This window comes from Martes martes (assembly GCF_963455335.1).
Source record: "Martes martes genome assembly, chromosome: 6".
Classification (NCBI taxonomy): Eukaryota; Metazoa; Chordata; class Mammalia; order Carnivora; family Mustelidae; genus Martes; species Martes martes.
Window position 1 is genome coordinate 68633247 of NC_137893.1, and position 16871 is coordinate 68650117.

The following is a 16871-nucleotide window of genomic DNA, read 5'->3' on the forward strand; positions in this document are numbered from 1 at the left end:
GTGAAGTCCCAACCCATTTTTAGCTTGTACACTCATACTTAGCTGACAGTTCATAAATTTGCTCTTTTCCTTCTTTGTCAGCTGTTGTAAGGCATCCTATGCAAAACAGGTAAACGTTGGTTAAGAGGTCTCGCTTCGTACAATGGTGGTGAATGAAACGTAAGGCGACGCCTCCAGACTTTGCTGCTTGCTTGGGTCTTTGGGGGCTTCCTGGGCCTAATCCTCATATACCATTTTTATCTTAAGACCTCGCAGGTCTGATGAAGTGTAATTTGACCTCTTTGACTATTTTCTTAATCTCTAGAATGAGAGGTAAACGAAATAACATCTCTATAACATCTTTTCCAATTCTAGAATTCTATGAGAGGAAGCATAATTTTATATTTTGAAGGATGATAAACATTGGAAGCTATTGTACCCTTGCTTTATGACCGTGGGTCCCTCGCATAGTTTTATCTATGAATACCTCAAATGCCCCTGTTTATCACCTTCATGACCAGTTAAGCCATTGTTACTATGAGAAAACCGATGTTTCCAAAGCCAATTAAAATCCTGCGCCCACAATAGCAACATTGTTTCAAGTGTTCACCACTCAGTTTCTCGCTCCAACTTGTGCAATCATCTATACACCCAACTTAAAGTAAATGTTACATTTAGAATAATAGATTATAGGTGATCTCTGGGAGAAACCTTAAAAATGAACTTCCTGAGCCTCCTGGCCACGTACAGCCTAATCTGTCAGAGGGAAAAGTCAGGTTCATTGGCCCATCTGGGACCTCTGTGGTCTTTAATACTTTGGGTGCACTTTGGTCTGCAAAGAAAGAAGATTCAAGAATAGATTCACTAAGCAATCAGTGAGAGCTGTTGACTAAGTCAGAGAGATACCTTGAAGTGGAACTGTGAGGCATGAGGACTGCTGTTTAATTTATTTGCAATGGGAAAATGATTTTAAAGTTAATTAAATATACTTTGAGAAAACGAAACAGACTGTATTAGCGAGGGTTCTTCAGAGAAACGGAACCAATAGGATGTGTGTGCGTGCATGCGTGTGTGTGTATGTGTGTGTTAGAGATTTACATATATATAAAGATTTATTTTAAGGAATTGTCTCATGCAGTTATGGAAGCTGTCAAGTTCAAAATCTGCAGGATGGGCCAGCAGGCTGGAAACCCAGAGAGAAAGTCAATGCTACAGTTTAAGTTCAAAGACTGTCAGGCTAGAAAATCAGGGGAAAGCACGTGTTGCTCTTCAGTTCAGAGTGTTGCAGAATTCTCTCATGCTTGGGGAGCTCAGTCTTTTATTTTTCAAGACTCGAACCGATTAAATGAAGTCTATTTACACCATGGAGGGCAATCTGCTCTACTCAAAGTCCACCAATTTAAATGTTAATCTCCTCTAAAAACACCCTCATAGAAATATCCAGAATAATGTTCAGCCACATATTTGGGCACCATGCCCATCCAAGTTGACACATAAAATTAGCCATCACACAGATTACAAAATAAATTTGTTTCAGAATTATTTTCAGAAACAAATTTTGTACATGCTCCAACATTATACTTGGATGCTACAGTGTGTATCATTTATTTACATTTTTGGAAAATTGGATAACATTTTGAAACCCTCAAGTGACAACAAATTAATGAAGGACTGCTTAAGTCCAGTGAGAGTTACTGCATTTCCTGATATGAAAAGATACAATTTTTATTGCTTGCTAAAAACATAGCCTATAAATACTTTTTTTTATTTGACCTTGTGCAACAGTTTGCTCACCACTGATTTAGTATCTCCCCACCTCCCCCTTTTTTAAGGGCAGAAACCCAAAGTCCTGAGAAATCTATGATACGGTAAAGAGTTTAATGTCAGTCTTTGAAATACTTACTTTTTCCTCTAAAGATTTAGCCAAATAAACAAGTTGAAACATGAATCATATTTATTTATATAACCTAAATATAGTGAAAAACTTTTAATTTCATTGTTAATACAAGATGTGCTTTGTATATGGAAATTGTTCAATGTCCAATTCAATGCCCACACATTCATTACTCATGTTCACCTCTTTTTGGTAACAGTACTTTTTCTCAGATATTTAGAAAATGATTAAATTTAAATTTTTTTAGAATTAAATTTTTAAAATTTAAATTTTCTAGATTTAAATTTTTAAAATTTAAATTTTCTAAATTTAAATTTTCTAAATTAAAATATTTTTAATTTTACTGGTCTTTGATAACTGATTAATTAAAGAAAAACCCCACTAAAGACAGGATACATTTATAGACACTCCTAGATCTACTTAAAATTTTGAAATCTTAAGCTGAGCAGTATCTAAGATTTACTCACTGGAAAATTATTGTAAAAATTAATTTAGCAAACTTATTTTCCACAAAAATATGCAAATCTTTCCATAATTTTCACAGTGCTAGTTCTATTTATCTATATATTTTTCTTTAGTTCTATTTATCTATTTATTTTACTATTTATTTTTCTGTTTATCTATTGCCTATTTATCTATTATCTATTTTTCTATTTATCTATTATTCATCTATCATATATGTCATTTAATTTACACTAAAAATTACAGAAGTAATACATTTTTTGAAACTATATTCAAATAACAGGAGAACATATAAAGTAAAAAGGGAAAACAGTAATTCCCTTGCTCCTAAAATCAGGAATTCATATTGATCTGCTTCTTCAATGACTGTATAATATGCCAGAGTGTGAATATAGTATAATATGTCCAAGCATAAAATATTGTTATTTATTATTTCTAGTTAATCATGATCATAAATGATGTATAGTCAACATATTTATTTATCCTTGTGCATGATTGTTTCTTTACACTGGGTTTCTACAAGAGCCACAACTAAGCCAAAGACTAAGGAAAATTTTATGTTTTATTATTTATTATAAAATTTCCCTCCAAAAAAATCTGTGATAAAACTAATACTCCCACCAACTGTGTGTGTGCATCCATTTCCCTACCAATGTTGAAAAATTTTCATCTTTTAATATAGTTAGAATCTGTAAAATATTGTTTCCAGTGGAAAATTCTTTTTTTTTTTTTTTTTTTTAAAGATTTTATTTATTTATCTGACAGACAGATCACAAGTAGGCAGAGAGGCAGGCAGAGAGAGAAGGGAGGAAGCAGGCTCCCTGCTGAGCAGAGAGCCCGATGCGGGGCTCGATCCCAGGACGCTGGGATCATGACCTGAGCCGAAGGCAGCGGCTTTAACCACTGAGCCACCCAGGCGCCCCCAGTGGAAAATTCTTTTAATGTTATTTAACTCCACAATGCAATGGTCCGTAATTATTTTTAAAAGCTAAATTTTTAAAGTATTAATTGTAGGCACTCTTTCATACTCTTTCATTATTCTTGTTATTTTATTTGTATATAGGATCAGTATGTACTTATCCTAGTTTATCAGTCATTGCCTATAGGAGTCTACTTACTGTTAATCAAGATCTATATCTCTATCTTTATAGCTATCTTTTTGTAATTTGACTCCAACATTAAACTTAATGTCTGAGTCCATACAATAATCATCCAGTGAATCTGGAATCTCCCAATGCCAAGACAACAGTACATTTATCATTGGTAATCTCAGGTTCCACTAAAAATTGTATTTAATTAAAAGCTCACCACACTACAGATGCCTTCTGCAAAATACTATTAGATATTGTTCATTATGATTCCTGCTACATTATTTACTAGAGTTTTATTTTATGGAAACATAGTAACACTGAAAATATTTTCCCAAACTGACAAAAATATAATATTTATTGTTGGGCAACACAGTAGTAATAAATATGCTTTGAGACAAAAAGGATACCGTGTTCATTTATATGAGTAGTTAATAATTGAGTATTTATGAGTATTTCATAATTGACTATAAATCCAGAATTTATCACTGTATCATTTCAGACTGTTAATGACTTTTATAAATGACATTGAAAGAATTTCTCTAATACAGCATGGGAGAAGTAACTGACAGCAAGAAATTACATGACCTTAAATGGAAATTATCCTAACCCCAGATACCTGTAGGTAACATAATTTTCACTCCAAAATTTGAAAGTAAAGTAATTTCCAGTAGCAATTTGACCTTATAAACCTTAATTTTAGTGACTTTTACTGGGCAGATTAGAGCAGAAATAAATGATATAGAAACCAAAAAAACAATAAAACAGATCCATGAAACTAAGAGCTGGCTCTTGGAAGAGATCAACCAAATTGATAAACCTCTAGCCAGACTCATCAATAAAAACTGAACAAACAACTAAGTAATAAGAAAAAAAAGAGGACCCAAAAAAACAAAATCACAAATGGAAGAGGAGAAATAAAACCCAACACTAGAAAAATACAAATAATTGTAAGAGAATAGTGTGAAAAATTGCATGCCAACAAACTGGACAATCTAGAAGAAATGGATAAATCCTAAAAACATAGAATCTATCAAAACTGAAGCGGGAAGAAATAGAAAATTTGGAGAGACTGATTACCAGCAAGGAAATTTTGGAAAAAACTTCCAAAAACAAAAGTCCAGGACCAGATGGTTTCGCAGGTGAATTCTACCAAACATTTAAAAAAAGAGTTAGTATCTATTTTTAAACTGTTCAAAAAAATAAAAGAGGGAGGAAAACTTCCAACTTCATTCTATGAGGCAAGTGTTACCCTGATACCAAAACCAGATAAAGATACCATAGGAAAAAAAGAGAACTATAGGCCAGGATCTCTAATAAACATAGATGCGAAAACCCTCAACAAAATACTAACAAACAGAATCCAACAATACAGAAAAAAAAAAAAGGCACCACAATCAAGTGGGATTTATTCTCAGGATGCAAGGGTGGTTCAATATTCACAAATCAATCAATGTGATCCATGACATCAATTAGAAAAAGGGTAAAAACCAGGGTGCCTGGGTGGCTCAGTGGGTTAAAGCCTCTGCTTTTGGCTCAGGTCATGATCCCAGGGTTCTGGGATCAAGCCCTGCATTGGGCTCTCTACTTGGCAGGGAGCCTGCTTCCCTTCCTCTCTCTCTGCCTGCCTCCCTGCCTACTTGTGATCTCTGTCTGTCAAATAAATAAATAAATAATCTTAAAAAAAAAAAGAAAAAGGATAAAAACATGATTATTTCAACAGATGCTGAAAAAGCATTTGATAAAGTACAACTTCCATTCATGATAAAAACCCTCAACAAAGTAGGTCTAGAGGGAACATAACTCAATATAATAAAGGCCTCATATAAAAAACCCACAGCGAACATCACATTCAACGGGGAAAAACCGAGAGCTTTTCCCTTAAGGCCAGAATCAAGACAAGGATGTCCACTCTCACTGCTTTTATGCAACACAGTACTGGCAGTCCTAGCCACAGCAATCAGACAAGAGAAAGAAATAAAAGGCTTCCTGGTAAGGAAGAAGTAAAACTTGCACTATTTGCAGATGACATGATGCTACATATAGAGAACACTAAAGACTCCACCGAAAAGCTACTAAAGTCACAGGATACAAAACTAGTAAAATTGCAGGACACAAAAATCAATACAGAGGGGCACCTGGGTGGCTCAGCGGGTTAAGCCTCTGCCTTCAGCTCAGGTCATGGATCCCAGGGTCCTGGGATCGAGCCCCGCATCAGGCTCTCTGCTCCGCGGGGAGCCTGCTTCCTCCTCTCTCTCTGCCTGCCTCTCTGCTTACTCGTGATCTCTGTCTCTCAAATGAATAAATAAATTCTTTAAGAAAAAAAAAAAAATCAATACAGAAACCTGTTGCAGTGCGGCTCCAGTGGCGCAATCGGTTAGTGTGCGGTACTTATAGGACAGAAATCTGTTGCATTTCTATACAATAATAATGAAATAACAGAAAGAGAAATTAAGAAAACAATCCCATTTACAATTGCACCAAAAAAATAAAATACCTAGGAATAAACTGAACCAATGAGATGAAAAACCTGTGCTCTAAAAACTATAAAACACTGATGAAAGAAATTGAAGATGACCCGAAAAAATGGAAAGACACTTCATGCTCATGGGTTTAGAAGAGTAAGTATTATTAAAATATCTATAGAACCCAAAATGATCTATAGATTTAATACAATCCTTATCAAAAAACCAACACATTTTTCACAGATGTAGAAGAAACAATCCTAAAATTTGTGTGGAACCACAAAAGACCCTGAATAGACAAAGAAATCTTGAAAAAGAAAAATAAAACTAGAGGTATCACAATTCTAGACTTCAAGTTATATTACAAAGCTATAGTAATCAAAACAGTAGGGTACTGTCAAAAAACAGATGCATAGATCAATGGAATAGAATAGAAAACCCAGAAATAAACCCATAATTTTATGGTCATTTAATCTTCAACAAAGGAGACTAGAATATGCAATGGGAAAAAGACAGTCTCTTCAACAAACAGTGTTGGGAAAACTGGACAGCTACATGCAAAAGAATGAAACTGGACCCCTTTCTTATACCGTACACAAAAATTAACTCAAAATTTGATTGAAGACCTATGAGACCTGAAACCATACAAATCCTAGAAGACAGAACATGAGGTAATTTCTCTGACATTGGCTATAGCAACATTTTTCTAGATATGTCTCTTAGGAAAAGAGAAATTAAACAAAAATAAACTATTGGGACCACATTAAAAAAAAAAAAAAAGGTTTCTGTACAGCAAAGAAAACAATCAGTGTAAACCAAAAGGCAACCTGAGGAATGAGAGTAGACATTTGCAAATGACATATCTAATAAAGGGTTAGTGTACAAAATATATAAAGAACTTATATAACTCAACACCCAAAAACAAATAATCCAATTTAAAAATGGGCAGAAGACATGAACAGGCATTTCTCCAAAGACAGATAGCCAACAGACACATGAAAAAATGCTCAACATCACTTATCATCAGGAAAATACAAATCAAAACTGAAGTGAGATATCACCTTACACCTGTTAACGCTGGCTAAAATCAACAATATAAGAAACAACAGGTGTTGGCAAGGAGATGGAAAAAGGGGAACTCTCTTGCATTGTTGGTGGGAATGCAAACTGATGCAACTATTATGGAAAACAGTATGGGAGTTCCTCAAAAACTTAAAAATAGAACTACCCTATGATCCAGCAATTGCACTATGATATATTTACCCGAAGAAAAACAAAAATACTAATTCAAAGCGAGACATGCATTCCAATGTTTATAGCAGTATTATCTACAATAGTTAAATTATGGAAACAGCCCAAGTGTCCACTGACTGATGAATGAATAAAGGAGATGAGGTATGTATATACAATGGCATATTACTCAGCCATAAAAATGAATGAAATCTTCCATTTGCAACAACATAGATGGAGCTAGAGAGTATAATGCTAAGTGAAATAAATCAATTAGGGAAAGAGAAATACCATATGATTTTAAGAAATAAAACAAATGAGCAAAGGGAAAAAAGAAAGAGAAAGGCAAACTAAGAAACAGATTCTTAACTACAGAGAACAAACTGATGGTTACCAGTAGGGAGGTTGGGGGGAATGGGTGAAATAGAAGATGGGAATTAAGGAGGGTGCTTGTAATAAGCACCAGGTGTTGTATGGAATGGAAGTGTTGAATCACTTTAGCTCACTCCTGAAATTAATATTACATGTATATTAACAAACTGGAATTTAAATTAAAAAAAATCTTAATATACAAAAAATAATCGGGATTTCTTGATTTAAAAAAAGATGCAGCACATTTCCATCACCACAAAGATCTTTCATTTTGTCCTTGTATCGCTACCTACTTCTCTCCCATCTTCCTTTCCCTCCCACCTATTTCTAACTCTGGTAACTACTAATCTGTTCTCCATTTCCACACTTTTGTTATTTTTAAGAATGTTATATAAATGAAACTGTACAAGGTGTTACCTCTTGGGATTGGAATTTTTTAATGTAATGTAATTCTTTGAAGATTTATCTAAGTTGTTATGTGTATCAGTAGTTAATTCCTTGTTATTACGGAGTTATAGTTGATGATATAAATATACTACAGTATTTATAATCATTCATCCATTAAACAAAATCTGCCCCCATCCCAGTTTATATTACCTATGATGCTCCTGTGAACATTTGTGCACAGGTTTTTGTGTGAACATAAGTTTTCATTTCTTTGGGATGAATGGCCAGGAGTACAATTGCTGGGCCGTAGGGCAGCTACATGTTTGGTTTTTAAGAAACCAATAAACTGTTTTCCAGAATAGCTAGATCATTTTAAACTCCCATCAGCAATGTATAAGTGATCCAGTTTCTCCACATTCTTACTAGCATTTGGGTTGTCACTATTGTTTGCTTTTAGTCATTTTGATAGGTGTGTAGTACTAACTCATTGAGATTTTAATTTGCCTTTCCCTGATGGCTAATATTGTTAAACATCTTTTCATGTACTTATGTGCTATCTGGGCATCCTGGCCAGTGAAATGTTTCTACCACTTTTCCAATGGAGTTGTTTATGTACTAAGTTTTGAGTCTTCCTATGTTCTAGATATGCATCTCTTGTCGCATATGTGGCTTGAAATTTTTTTTCCTCATCTGTGGCTTGTTTTGAGCATCAAAAATCATTTGGGTATAATTGTGCAAGTCTATTTCTGGATTCTTTATTCTGTTGCTTTGATCTATGTGTGTATTCCTCCTCCATCACACTATCTTAATTACCATCACTATATAATAAGTCTTGAAAACAGGAAGAGGAGTTTCTTTAGAATAATCTTTCACTGCACAAAAACTTCGCTGGGATTTTGATGGAAATTGTGTTACACCTCGATGGGAATTTGGGGAAAACTGATATCTTTATTAAGTTGAGACTTTCAATTCACAAACACTGTATGGCTCTATAATTATATCCTTTTGGATCTCTTTCATCAGCATTCTACAGTTCTCAGCATATGTGCTTGTTCGAGCTATACCTTAATCTATCATTTTTTTTAGTGAACAAAAATGGCATTGTATTTTTAATTTTGATGTCTGTGTGTTCATTTAGTATACAGAATTACAATCCACTTTTATTTTACTATTTTTTAATTAAAAAAATCTTCATTGCATCATTTCCCACCTGTAGCTGCTGCCACTGCTATGGACCTTACTGACCTTGCTGACCTTGGCTGACCATGCCTGACACCTGTGGGAGACCTACAATTAAATTTTATATGCTTATCTTTTATCTTGCAATCTTGCTGAACTCACTTATCAAATCTAGGAGTTTATAGATTCCTTGGGATTTTCTACAGAGACAATCATATCCTCTACAAATATGAACAGTTTTATTTTTTCCTTTATAATCTGTGTGGGTTTTTTTTAAGATTTTAATTTTTTAGAGCAGTTTTAGACTCACAGAAAAATTGAGAAGAAGGCACAGAGATTTTTCATAGACCCCATGCCCACACCCATTATCAATATCCCTCACCAGTGGGTACCTTTGTTATGCTAGATGAATCTACATACTGAACATTATTATCACCCCAAAATCCATAGTTTACCTTAGGGTTCACTCTTGGTGTTACACTGTCTCTTGATTTGGACAAATATGTAATGACTTGCGTCCACCATTATGTTATCATGCAGAGTATTTTCACTGCCCTAAAATCCTCTGTGCTCTGCCTACTCATCTCTCTATTCCCCAACCCCTGTCAACTGCTGACTTTTTTTTTCATCTCCCTAGTTAGTAATTTACAGGATGTCATATGGTTGGAATAATACAGTGTGTAGTGTTTTCAGAGTGGCTTCTTTCACTTAGTAACATATGTTTAAGTTTCCTCCATGTTTTCTCATGTTTTGTTTTGTTTTTAAGATTTTTTTTGTCAGAGAAAGCACAAGCAGGGGGAACAGCAGGCAGAGAGAGAGGGAGAAGCAGTCTCCCTGCTTAGCAGGGAGCCTGATGCAGAGCTAGATCCCAGGACCCTAGGATTATGACCTGAGCCAAAGGCAGATGCTTAACCTACTGAGCCACCTAGGCATCCCTCTTTTCATGGTTTGAAAGCTCATTTCTTTTTAGAACTGAATGATATTCTATTATCTGGATGTACCACAGTTTATTTAACCATTCACCTCCTTAAGGACATCTTGGTTGCTTCCAAGTTTGTGCAATTATAAATAAAGCTGCTATAAACATCTGTGTACAGTTTTTGTGTGGACATAAGTTTTCAACTCTTTGGGTAAACACCAAAGAGGGTGCTTGCTGAATTGTATGGCATGAGTGTGTTTAGTTTTGTAAGAAACTGCCAAATTGTCTCCCAAAGGGGTTGTGCCAGTTCATCCTCATCAGCAATGAATGAGAATTCTCATGGCTCCACATCCTCACCAGCATTTAATGCTAGAATTCCTGATTTTGGCCGTTCTACTTGATGTATAGTGGTTATCTCCTTGTTTTAATTAGCACTTCCCTGATGACATATAATATGGAGCATATTTTCATACACTTATTTGCTATCTACATATCTTCCTTGGTGGCATGTCCTCTAAGATCTTTGACCCATTTTTAAAATTAGGTTGTTTGTTTTCTTATTTTGGAGTTTTACAAGTTCTTTGTATATTTTGGGAAACAGTTATCAGATGTGTCTCTTGCAAATATTTTCTCCCAGTCTGTGCCTTATCTTCTCATTCTCTTGGTATTACGTTGTGCAGAGTAGGTTTTAATTTTAATGCAGTCCCGTTCATCAATTATTGTTTTCATGGATCTTGCCTTTGATGTTGTACCTAAATGACACCCAAGATCATCTAGATTTTCTTCTATGTTATCTTCTAGGAATTTTATAGTTTTGTACTTTAAATTTATGTCAATAATCCATTTCAAGTTATTTTTTGTGAAGTGTGTAAGGCTTGTGTCTAGATTCATTCTTTTTTTTGCACGTGGATGTCCAGTTGTTCCACCACATTTGTTGAAAAGACCATCTTTGCGCCATTGCATTGCCTTTGTTTCTTTGTCAAACATCAGCTGACTCTGTTTCTGTGGGTCTATTTCTGGGCACTCTATTCTGTTCCAGTGATCTCTTTGTCTGTTCTTTCACCAATATCACTCTATCTTGATTACTGTAGTTTTATAGTAAATCTTGAAGTCAGGTAGTGTTAGTCCTCTAACCTGTTCTTCGATACTGTGTTGGCTCTTTTGGATCTTTTGCCTCTCCATGGAAACTTTAGAACCACTTTACTGATGGCTACCAAATAATTCTCTGAGATTTGGGTTGGGATTGCACTGAATCTATAGGTCAGTTGGGAACTGACATCTTAACAATATTGAGTTCACAAACATGGACTATCTTTCCACTTACTTCTTTTTATTATTTCTTTTTCATCAGAGTTTTGTAGTTTTCCTCATCTTGCACATATTTTGTTAGCATTATACCTAAGTATTTCACTTTTGGGGGTGTAATGATTTCTATGGTTTCTGTCTCCTTTTCTTATCATATGGATTGACTGGAATTTTCAGTTACTTTTTGAACAGGAACAGTGAGAGCACAAATCTTTGGATTGTTCCTGATCTAAGGTGGAAAGCATTCAGTCTTTCATCATTAAGTCTATCTTTTCTGTAGGGTTTTTATTTTTGCTTTTGAAAATGCACTTTATCAAGTTGTGGAATTTTCCCTCTATTCCTAATTTTCTGGGAGTTTTTAATCATGAATAAATACTGAATTTTTGTCAAATGCATTTTATGTACCAACTGATACCATTATGTGATTTTTATTCTTTAGACTGTTAATATGGCATATCATATTACTGATTTTCAAATAGTAAACTAGCCTTGCATCCCAGAAATAAACTTTGCTTTGTCATGACATATAATTCTTTTTATATATTGCTGAATACTATTTGCTAATATTCTGTTAATGAGGGTTATTAGTCTGTACTTTTCATTTTTGTACTATTTTTGTCTTGTTTTTGTATCAGAGTAATATTAGCTTCATAAAACTAACTGGGAAATGTTTGTTCCTATTCTTTTTTTTTAAATATTGTATATATAATGGATATTAATTTTTCTTTAAATATTTGTATAATTAGTTTCAAAATTATGAATTCAATTCCTTTAGTGGTTCTAGTGTTATTGCAATTATTTTCATGATCTATTTCTTATTGGGTGAGTTGTGGTAGCTTGTGTTTTTTGAAGATTTGGTCTACTTATTCTAAGTTATCAAACTTCTGTTTGTAGATTATTGATTTGAGATCTCTTCTCTCTCCTAATATAAACATTTAGTGATATAAATTTCCCCCTTAGAACTGCATTAGCTATGACCCACAAATTTTGATATACAGTATGTTAATTTTCACTCAATTCAATATATATATATATATATATGTTTTTAATTTTCCTTGAGACTTTCTCTTTGACCCATGGTAACAAATGTGTTGTTTAGTTTCTAAATGATTAGAGGTTTTCCTGTTATCTTTTTGCTATTGGTATGTAGTTTGATTCTAGTGTGGTCCAAGAACACACTTTGTATTAACTTTAGTTATTTTAAATGTGTTGTAGTTTGTGTTGCTGCCCAGGGTATCATCTATTTCAGCAAAGTTCCATGGATCTTTGAGAAGAATGGGTATTCTGCTGGTATTGGGGCAGTTTTCTATGAATATCAGTTCAAGCCTGTGGGTTGATGGTAGTGTTGAGTTCTTCTATATCTTTGTTGATTTTCTCTCAATTATTGAGAGAAGGATGTTGAAATCCTCAGCTGTAACAGTGGACTTATTTCTCTTTTCAGTTTGATCAGTTTTTGTTTCCCCTATTTGGATGCTCTGTTCTTTGGTGCATATACACTTAAGATTGCTAGGTCTTTTTGGTGAACTGACATTTTAACATTTTGTAATGTTCCTCCATATATCTGGTAATTTTATAGCTCCTTCTTATACCACTGTGGCAGGCGAAGTGTGGGCATTACCTCACTACTGCTAGATGGGTTTTTAGTTTTTGTTTCAGCCCCTGTTGATTCCTGAAAAGAGAAAGGGCTCCTTATTAGTGCTTGATATGGGTGAGAATTCAGACCCCCCAATAAGCATCCTCTGATACCATCCTGTTGGTAGAGAAAGGAGTACATCCTATTGTCCTGCACATGACTCCAGAGAATGGGAAGATGGCTTTGTTACTGCTGGATGGTGGTGAAAATCCTGATGCTACACTAGAGTTTCTCTGACCTTGCCCCAATGTTGAGGGGCATTCCTCATAGCCTGATGATGGTGGAAGTCTAGAATCTTCTGTTAGCGTTCACTGGCATGGATGAGGGTGGGGCCAGATTTTTCTTCCCTGTGGTTATTTAGCTAAAGTAGAGCAGTTATTGTCTAAAATAACTGCTTTTCTTTCTTGCTAGACCATCTTAATCCTGGTCCCTTAGCTAAGGAGAGCAGGCTTTTGTTGGGGATTTTTGGGTCCATATCCACTTGTGTTTCTGAGTTACCAGTTTCTTTAGTTCCAAATATGGGATATATGAGGCAAAAATAAAATACAGGGAATTCACCACTGTGTCATTTCTTGGGTCTTGAGTTCCTAGTCAGTCTTCCTTCTTCTCTCATCTTTCAGTCTTCCTATATTTGTTTTGTAAATCTTCCTATATTTAGTTTTGTTTGTTTGTTTTTTAAGGAAGGTAACCTGGAAATAGAACAGCTGGAAGCTGGCACAGCTTGACTGCCCCTGTATGCCTCTATTTTTTTAAGATTTTATTTATTTATTTAAGAGAGAGAGAGTGCGTGAGTATGAGCAGGAGGTGAGGGCAATAGGAGGGAGAGGGAGAAGCAGGCTCCCTGCTGAGCAGGGAGTCCAACATGGGGCTCAATCCCAGGATTTTTAGTTGTCCATGGCGGGACGAATAAGGAAAAGTATGTCTATTCCATCTTCTCCTCTCACTGACAATTTTAATTGAACTCCTACCTCTCTCTCTATAAACATTTGCATTTCAAAAACATAGCTTGAAATCAGCTCCATTGACTGTATTACTTCAGTATAAAATGATCCCTCTCTATATATGCTTGGATATAAAAAATGTGAATCATCTTAATTGCAATCAAGTTAAGCCTGTTGTCTTTGGAAAGATTCTACTGGATCAGCAATTCATAATCATAGACAAGCCCCAAACCATGCATATATAGCATCTTCTGATCTAATGATAATATGGCAAATTCAGCCAGTATGTAAAAGATGCACAATATTAGCTGGACTTTCAGTAAGTGATTTGCAGGAGGAAATAAAGGAAAAACAGAAAGGATTCCATTCATGAAATTTACAATAGAACAAATAGTAGGTGGGGGGAAATGCAACTTCTAAAACCAACCACAACAGCAGCCTTTGGGAAAGGTTTTCTGCCATGTCACAAGTTCTCCAGTTTGTTCATTGGGGGGAAGCAAAATTTCTAGTGTTTTGGGGGGTACTACTTTGATATATGTATCATTAATGTCAATATGTAAATTTAGACCAATATTAATATAAGAAAATATTCCTTTATTCAATATCAAACACCAACTCTGAGTACAATAAGCAACAAATCAACAGTCTTAGACCCATTTCCACAATTTTTTTCTTTTAAGAATACTTTTTTCTAACTCTATAATAATTTTATTACAGCACAACATAGACTTTTAAGAAATATATCTGAAGGAATACTTGAAATTAAAGAAATTCTATCCTCTTAAATTTTGAAAAACAATTACTATTTTAAGAAAAGAATAGCTTAATTCTTCACAAATACCTAAATGACTTTGTAGCAAGCTACAAAACTGAAAAAGTCATGATAAATGAACTGTTGTTTGATCTGAATCTGAGTGTCAACTATCAACTTGAACTAGGCCTGTATCTTTAGTGTTGTGCTTTGGAATGACAATGTGGTCATGACAGAAGAAAGGTAGGAAGGAAGAAAGGGAAGAGTAAGGAAGGAGCGGGGAAGTGTGGGATGACAAAAGGGCAAAAGGAAGGACAGATGGAAGGAAGAGAGAGGGAAGGGGAAAATCGGGAAGAAGAGAAAAAGAAAAAGAAATTTCAAATATTTCAAATAACAAGGACTTGTGGGGTAAACTATTATTTTTCATGCATATACCTCATTGGTTCTAACTTAAACAAGGAAAATAAACAAAAAGCAATTGGATTTTTTTTTTCTTGCCTTCTCAAGCTTCATTCCTATCTGTCTGCTAATAGTACCCCAGTTTTACTATGGAAATCTATGCTCCCTAAGGGATGTGGTAAGCCCTTTACCCAGCCAGGGCAATCAGTATGTATAATACAAAATGTTAAGAACTTTAATAAGACCCAATAAAGCAACAGTATTTGTCTCTACCTAAAATTTTGTTCCTTAGCCTCATTCAACTAAAATATAGAGTTTATCTATAATTATCTTGAATAAAACCCATTTGAACGTCTAGCTTGAGTGATGACCATAGTTTTGTAGAATGCCTTCCAGTATTCACTTTAAAATGCCCAGGTTTCCATATGGATTTTATATCCATAAGAATGTTTACTGCTTGAAAAATGACTTTCTCATTGAAAAAATTCAACCAGACTGGTCAGGACAAATGTGCTCTTAAAACGGTTAAGGTGATTGGTCTGCCTTAAATGGCACAGGCTACAACTTCAGAGACAAACCACTGTCAGAACTCTCTACTGGTTAATTTAAATAGGTAGGCTGCTCATGAGACTTGCATATAATTTGCACTATGATGCAGGGGAATGTTTGTGGTCTCTGGTAAGCTATTTTATAACATTTTTCAAAAAACTTCTAAGAAATCCATATCCGCAGAAGGTATTACTTGAAGGTACTGGAAGGCATCAGCCTTTGATTACAGGGATAAGTATTTCTGTTGAAATACAGTAAAGAATAGAAAAATATATAACTTCTAATGGGTTGAAGGCACATTCTACAGTTCATATTGAAAACTAGATTATGTCAGGTGAAAATCAGAGCTAGGGTATACATTAGAGTAAAACATTCTGGAAATTTTCATTGTTTCCTTTCATTTTAGAGCTAAGTTGACTAAATATGATGAAGTAAAAAGTTAGATTGAGAGAAAATATACTCAGTTATTTGGTAAATAATTTCACATGAGGTATTTATTATGATTAATACCTACTAGAGCCTGAGGATTTAAAGCAATATCTAAGAGTTAAAGAAATGGGCTTTTGCATGAGACAACCTAACACACACAAACCCATAAAAACGATGTTTCTTAACCCACACTTGCTTTCATTGTTCTGTCAGTACTACATTTTGGTGTTTATTCTCTGTATTAAGCAGCAATCACCTTAAACCTTGCCAGATCCAGCCATTTTGGGGTCATCAAGGCAAACGTTTGCATCCGTAATGTCACTTCATAGTGAAAAATGTGATTTGTGACATCTGTCAGTACGAATATATTTATAAACAGCTATCTGATTCCTTATATAATGTAAGTAGAATAGAAAATACATTTTTTATGTATCACAAGAATAATGCATGAATGAAATACAGTCACAGGATAATAGTATTTTTGGACCATAAATATTCCAGTATAAAGCCCTCATGACTAGACGGTAAAGAACAGAATCAGAACTCAGGCTCTTGGAAATATATTCTGCCTTAACACACTGCCCCTTCCAAATCAATCAATCAATCAATCAATAATAGAGAAATAAAAAACAAAAAAACCCTACACACATTACATTTAGAAAAGTGACCATTTTGAAAAAATTCCATACTCTCTAAACAAAAAGATAAAGACTATTAAGAACTCGATGGTGCATTTTTATCTGATTTATTTTTTTCTATTCTAACCTTAAAAGAAGTCATAGTTGTATTAATGTAGCATCATATAATTTTAGAGCTTACTTTTCCATTTAATTTTATAATAAACACAAACCATAGTTTCCACTCTTGTAAATATGCCTGGGTGGTGTTT

The 16871-nt window shown here is 34.5% G+C and overlaps 1 long non-coding RNA gene across 1 annotated transcript in view; it reads left to right on the plus strand.

Moving 5' to 3' along the window:
• LOC308345165 overlaps positions 1-16871 on the plus strand; it is a 46570-nt gene that overhangs the window by 28820 nt on the left and 879 nt on the right. The gene's annotated exons all lie outside the window — the stretch shown is intronic.